Source organism: Salvelinus alpinus, chromosome 24 (assembly GCF_045679555.1).
Source record: "Salvelinus alpinus chromosome 24, SLU_Salpinus.1, whole genome shotgun sequence".
Taxonomy (NCBI): domain Eukaryota; kingdom Metazoa; phylum Chordata; class Actinopteri; order Salmoniformes; family Salmonidae; genus Salvelinus; species Salvelinus alpinus.
This window is the reverse complement of record NC_092109.1, coordinates 2329666-2337568: the sequence shown is the minus strand read 5'-3', so window position 1 is coordinate 2337568 and position 7903 is coordinate 2329666.

The following is a 7903-nucleotide window of genomic DNA, read 5'->3' as shown; positions in this document are numbered from 1 at the left end:
GTGATTCGCGCTTTCAGTTTTGCGCAAAGGCTGCCATCAATCCACGGTTTCTGGTTGGGTAATGTTTTAATAGATGCTGTGGGTACAACATCACCAATGCACTTGCTAATAAACTCGCTCACCGAATCAGCATATTCATCAATGTTATTGTCCGACGCTATGTGGAACATATCCCAGTCCACGTGATCGAAGCAATCTTGAAGCATGGAATCCGATTGGTCGGACCAGCGTTGAACAGACCTGAGCATGGGCGCTTCCTGTTTTAGTTTCTGTCTATAGGCTGGGAGCAACAAAATGGAGTTGTGGTCAGCTTTTCTGAAAGGAGGGTGGGGGAGGGCCTTATATGCATCGCGGAAGTTAGAATAACAATGATCCAGGGTTTTGACAGCCCAGGTTGCGCATTTGATATGCTGATAAAATTTAGGGAGCCTTGTTTTCAAATAAGCCTTGTTAAAATCCCCAGCTACAATAAATGCAGCCTCAGGACATGTGGTTTCCAGTTTACATAGAGTCAAATGAAGTTCTTTCAGAGCCGTCAATCTGTCTGCTTGAGAATTCTACAAAGAATTCTCTTTGTAGATAATGCGGTCGGCATTTGATTGTAAGGAATTCTAGGTCAGGTGAACAAAAGGACTTGAGTTCCTGTATGTTGTTATGATCACACCACGTCTTGTTGATCATAAGGCATACACCCCCGCCCTTCTTACCAGAGAGATGTTTGTTTCTGTCGGCGCGATGCGTGAAGAAGCAAGGTGGCTGTACCGACTCTGATGACGTATCCCGAGTGAGCCATGTTTCCATGAAACAAAGAACGTTACAATCTCTGATGTCTCTCTGGAAGGTAACCCTTGCTCAGATTTCATCTACCTTGTTGTCAAGAGACTGGACATTGGCGAGTAGTATGCTCGGGAGCAGTGCGCGATGTGCCCATGTACGGAGCCTGACCAGAAGACCGCTCAGTCTGCCCCTTCTGCGGCGCTGTTGTTTTGGGTCGCCGGCTGGGATCCGATCCATTGTCCTGGGTGGTGGACCAAACAGAGGATCCGCTTCGGGAAAGTCGTATTCCTGGTCGTAATGTTGGTAAGTTGCTGTTGCTCTTATATCCAATAGTTCCTCCCGACTGTATGTAATAAAACCTAAGATTTCCTGGGGTAACAATGTAAGAAATAACACATAAAAAACAAAATACTGCATAGTTTCCTAGGAACGCGAAGCGAGGCGGCCATCTCTGTCGGCGTCGGAAGTACAATAGTCAATTTAAATAAATTCATTAGGCCCCAATCTATGGATTTCACATGACTGGGAATACAGATATACATCTGTTGGTCACAGATACCTTTAAAAAAAGGTAATGTGTCTGGGTCTGGGTTGGCGCCCCCCCTTGGTTTGTGCTGTGGTGGAGATCTTTGTGGGCTATACTCGGCCTTGTCTCAGGATTGTAAGTTGGTGGTTGAAGATATCCCTCTAGTGGTGTGGGGGCTGTGCTTTGGCAGAGTGGGTGGGGTTATATCCTTCCTGTTTGGCCCTGTCCGGGGGTATCATCGGATGGGGCCACAGTGTCTCCTGACCCCTCCTGTCTCAGCGTCCAGTATTTATGCTGCAGTAGTTTATGTGTCGGGGGGCTAGGGTCAGTTGGTTATACCTGGAGTACTTCCCCTATCTTATCCAGTGTCCTGTGTGAATTTAAGTATGCTCTCTCTAATTCTCTCGTTCTCTCTTTCTTTCTCTCTCTCGGAGAACCTGAGCCCTAGGACCATACGTCACGGCAAACCGGGCATGATGACTCCTTGCTGTCCCCAGTCCACCTGGCCTTGCTGCTGTTCCAGTTTCAACTGTTCTGCCTGCTGTTATGGAACCCCTACCTGTTCAACTCTTAACTTCTTGAGAATACAGGGGGTGCTGTTTTCGCATTAGCATAAATGGCTCAACAGATTAAACTGCCTCTTCTTTAATTATTGCTCTTACTATATGCATATAAATAATACCGTTGGAAAGAAAACAATCTCCAGTTTCTAAAACCGTTTCAATTTTGTCTCTGAGTGATTCAGAAGTCATTTCACAGCACTTTCCATGACCAAGAACATAAAATCAAGATGTTTTGTGCTGGCTTCAAAGCTCTGCCTATATATGGTCATGCCTCCTATGACCCGAAACACAACTCACTGGCCTTCCTCTGGGTGTCTAGAGGACGTCAGAGGAAAAATTTCTTGTCTATCTGGGACTGACGTGAAATGAGAGCAAAATCTTTGGCATGACCGACAACTTCCGGTTCTCGATTGGATGGAATTAGAGCTACGTTTTTCTTGTGTTGTGCGGCCATTATTATCTCCGTGTCGAAGTTTGTTTGATACATGTGACCAGATCATCGTAATGTATGTTTTTTCAATATAGTTTAATCAGATTATTTGAATTTTTTAGGGAGTTTTGCGGTGTTCAGTTGTTAGATTTTAGTATCGTTTGAGAAATACGTGCCACTCCACCGGTACCTGTGCTAAATGGAGTGGGAAAAGAACGACTCTGAACGCAACCAACAACTCATCTTGACAATGGACACTTTGATCAACATTCTGATGAAAGAGCAGCCATAGTAAGACCCAATTTACGATGTTATATCATATCTGTTGTGCATGTGATCTTGCCGTGGGCGCCCAGCCGAATCTGCCTGGTATAGCTATGCTAATTTAGCGCTACATTTTGTTTTCGTTATAAAACATTTTATAAATCTGAAATATTGTTTGGATTCACCAGATGTTGGGCTTTCAATATCTGTACGCTGTGTATTTTTCTGAAATGTTTTAAAATGAGTAATTAGTTATATGACGTTGGTCTCTGTAATTATTCTGGCTGGGTCGGCACCTTTTCAGAATGCAGCTGCAATGTAGAACTGTGATTTATACCTGAAAAATGCACATTTTCAAAAAAAAACTATGCAATACCATAAATATGTTATCAGACTGTCATCTTATGAATTTGTTTCTTGGTTAGTGGCTATATATATTTTTATTTAGTCGAATTAGTGATAGCTACTGACGCAGGGAAAAACTGTTGGGAGTGAAAAAATCCTCTCCTTTGCTAACGTGGTTAGCTAATAGATTTACATATTGTGTCTTCCCTGTAAAACATTTAAAAAATCTGAAATGGTGGCTTTATTCACAAGACCTGTATCTTTCATCTGGTGTCTTGGACTTGTGATTTAATGATATTTAGATGCTACAAGTTACTTGTGACGCTATGCTAGCTATGCTAATCAGTGTGTGGGGGGTGGGGGGTGCTCCCGGATCCGGGATTGATACTCGTGAAAGGTTAATGATCGGCTATGAAAAGCCAACTGACTTTTATTCCTGATTATTATTTGACCATGCTTGTCATTTATGAACATTTTGAAAATCTTGGCTCTCTCTAATTCTCTCCTTCTCTCTTTCTTTCTCTCTCTCGGAGGACCGGAGCCCTAGGACCATACGTCAGGACTACCGGGCATGATGACTCCTTGCTGTCCCCAGTCCGCCTGGCCCTGCTGCTATTCCAGTTTCAACTGTTCTGCCTGCGGTTATGGAACCCCTACCTGTCCCAGACCTGCTGTTTTCAATTCTTAATGATCGGCTATGAAAAGCCAACTGACATTTATTCCTGATTATTATTTGACCATGCTTGTCATTTATGAACATTTTGAAAATCTTGGCTCTCTCTAATTCTCTCCTTCTCTCTCGCTTTCTCTCTCTCGGAGGACCTGAGCCCTGGGACCGTGCGTCGGGGCTGCCGGGCGTGATGGCTCCTTGCTGTCCCCAGTCCACCTGGCCTTGCTGCTATTCCAGTTTCAGCTGTTCTGCCTGCGGTTATGGAACCGCCACCTGTCCCGGACCTGCTATTTTCAACTCTTGATGATCGGCTATGAAAAGCCAACTGAAAATTATTCATGATTATTATTTGACCATGCTTGTCACTTATGAACATTTTGAACATCTTGGCATAGTTCTGTTATAATCTCCACCCAGCACAGCCAGAAGAGGACTGGCCACCCCTCATAGCCTGGTTCCTCTCTAGGTTTCTTCCTAGGTTTTGGCCTTTCTAGGGAGTTTTTCCTAGCCACCGTGCTTCTACACCTGCATTGCTTGCTGTTTGGGGTTTTAGGCTGGGTGTCTGTACAGCACTTCGAGATATTAGCTGATGTACGAAGGGCTATATAAAATAAACTTGATTGATTGATTGATAATGGCATGGATAAGAAAACTAGTTAGTATCTGGTGTGACCACCATTTGCATCATTCAGCGTGACACATCTCCTTCACATAGAGTTTATCAGGCTGTTGATTGTGGCTTGTGGAATGTTGTCCCACTCCTCTTGAATGGCTGTGCGAAGTTGCTGGATATTGGCAGTACCTGGAACACGCTGTCGTACATGTCGAACCAGAGCATACCAAACAAGCTCAATGGGTGGCATGTCTTGTGAGTATGCAGGTCATGGAAAAACTGCCACCTACTCGGTACAGATGAAACCGGGATTTATCCATGAAAAGCACACTCCAGCATGCCAGTGGCCATCGAAGGTGAGCATTTAACCACTGACGTCGGCTCCGAATTGAAGTCAGGTCAAGACCCTGGTGAGGACGACGTGCACGCAGATGAGCTTCACTCAATTGTTTTCTGACAGTTTGTGCAGAAATACTTTGGTTGTGCCAACCCAGAGTTTCATCAGCTGTCCGAGTGGCTGGTCTCAGACTATCCTGCAAGTGAAGAAGCCAGATGTGGACGTCCTTGGCTAGCGTGGTTACATGTGGTCAGAGGTTGTTAGGCTGGTTGGACGTACCGACAAATTCCCAAAAACGACGTTGGAGGCGGCTTATGGTAAGAAAATGAACATTAAATTACCTGGCAACAGCTCTGGAGGACATTCCTGCAGTCAAGCATGCCAATTGCACGCTCGCTCAAAACTTGAGAAATCTATGGCATTGTGTTGTGTTGCACATTTTAGGGTGGCCTTTTATTGTTCCTAGTACAAGGTGCACCTATGTAATGATCATGCTGTTTAATCAGCTTCTTGATATGCCACACCTGTCGTGGGTGGATGGATAATCTTGGCAAAGGAGAAATGCTCGCTAACAGTGCACAAAATTAGAGAAATATTTTTGTGTGCGTATGGAACACTTCTGGGATCTTTCATTTCAGCTCATGAAACATGGGACCAAAACTTTACATGTTGCATTTATATATTTTTTCAGTATATTTACTTGTTCAGTAATTAATGAAAGTGGAAATAAATAAAAAATGTCAGATTGTATACATTATTGCCATGAGACAGCATTCTAAATAGCAGCATTGAGGCACCATAGGCCGATAGCTTCATGAAACATAAACGTTAGGCTTAACATGAGAAAATGATGACCAAATAAAAATGAACATCTATCCATTAAATCGGAACTATAGGCTACCACAAGCACTAGCACCACATAATCTGATAGCCTATCGATAAGCAGCCGCGGTAACATTGCACTTTCAGAACCATGTCTATACTTTGTGAGTGGCTGGCACATTCAAAAAAATATTGGTGGGGGGTGAAAACTCCAACTTTGCAGGGGGTCCAGAGGAACTGCGCTACGCCATTGGTGCACTGGTGGATATATTTATATCGGATAGACTGTCAGCGTAGCACATTCCCTAATGGTCTGGGAGAGCAGCAGAACAAAACAAACATTCAAACAATAAATCATAGGGAATACAGTTTTGAAGTGTCTGTCCTATATCTAGGAGATATAAGAAAGCTCAGGAAATATATATATTGTTATACACAATATTTACCTATTTTTTTGCTGGCACAAAACTACTTCCTTTAATTTTTGTATCCGGTACCGGGTTGCCTGTTACTAGGCCAAGACTCTTGTGGGGGTCGTAGAGCAAAACAGTGAACACCATTGTGTTCGTGAGAGTCTCTCCTTTTCATAATAGTTTTGTATGTAGTGTTCAGACGCTACATACAGAAATTGGCACATCGACAGTACCTTCAGACGAGTCCTGTGACACTAGTGGGGGTACAGAAGACCGATTTACGGGATGTCTCTTGGTCTGATTAACAGCGCTGTAGCTCTGGATTGATTAAACAGACAGATTTTATGGAGATGTTTGTATTGTGGTAATTAGATTGGCGCACGGATGAATCTTAAGTTAAACCTCAAATACACTACAAGTTTAACATTTTCTGTATTGCAGGAAAGTGTTCCGGTAACAGGGTGATCAAATTACGATACTACATCTGTACACAGTGCCCTACTTTTGACCAGAGCCCTATGGACCCTGGGAATAGGGTGACATTTGGGACGCTGGCAGGATGTGTTATCAGTCATGAACACAATGAGATCAGTAGGAGTGAAGTTAGCTTAATAATTGATGATGTGGGATAAGCCTTTTTTTCCCCCCTTAACTGTTGGAGGGTTGAAAAAACAAGTAAATATCTCACTCGTCGTTTATTCATGAGTGCACTATTGCTTCTTCTCGGGTGCTTTGAATATGAAGCGTGAATGCAGCCAATTTGTATATCTGTTCACGGATGGTCTACCTACAGTATGCTCTGGCGTAAAGTACAGATTTAGGATCTAAGTACAGATTTAGGATCAGCACCCCCTCCCCCAATCCTAACCATAACCATTAGTAAAGATAATGCATAACTAATCCGTCTATAGGCTACCCAGTGATTCATATCACAATTTTGCTCTAGATTTGACATCAATTCACAGAGCAGAATACATATGTTATGGTTTTCCCTGGGTGGTTATAATGTCTCCAACATTGGTCATGCTTTGTGTTCATGTACACAGAGCACCATATGCCCTCTATGTAAACCTGATTGTCATGAGATTTCCAGGGAAGTTGAGCACAAGGCAAGAAGGTGGAGTCACAATGAGGATGTGGATGAAGTGGATGTGACTAAGGCCTGTACCATGTGACTGTTGTGAAATCCTGTAAAAAATCCTGTGTTTGTGTGTGTTTGTGTGTGTGTGCGGGTGCGGGTGCGTGTGTGCGTGCGTGAACTGTGTGTGTCACCCACTGTGGTGGCATTCCTGTGTGCTACTATCACTCCTAAACTTCCAGGAAATGCTTACTCATTGGTTACTGACAAGACCCCCCCCCCCCACCACCTCCACACACACACACACTCACTCATGCACACACAAGTACAAACACACACACACACACACACACAGGACCATTTCATTGTCCATTTGGACAAGATATCCAGAGTCCTGTGAGTGGATAAGGTGGACGTCTCAATCTCGATGGAAACTGTACATTCAGGCAACATCTATCACTGCCATGTCTGAATTGGCTGTGAGTGTCACTGATCTCCACAGAAAAGAAAAACAGAGGAAAAAACATTCTGTAACCAGGTTAGACAGCGGAGTCATCTGTGGTGCACAGTGTGGGGAGTGAGGGTGCATGTTAGGACTGGGAACTGTGGAAATGTACATGCTAGGCTACAGTAGGAGACTTCAGTTACTGATTTTAGCCAGTACAGAAAGAATAGGTGTGAGCCAGTTGATAATGCATTACGAGCACTCCTCACTTGACGATGTCCTAATATGGACGACATACCATTTGTTTATTTTAAGACTTGCTAAGAAAATGGAAAACATTAATCAAACATATTTTTCTAATATGCTTTACAATATCTCTAATTAAAAAAATATTGTTGATAAACATATTATTGGCTATATTTCGTGAAATAGCAAATCTGGTCACATACTGTAATTCCCCCCAAAAGTCACATAGCCTCAGTTGCTATGACTTACTACGCTGACATTTCGATGCACATAGCTTGTGGTAGAGAACTTTGCTTTCTATTCCTCATCATCTGTGACTTGACCAGATTGGGAATTCAAGGACCCAATCAGCCTCTACACTCACACCGATAATT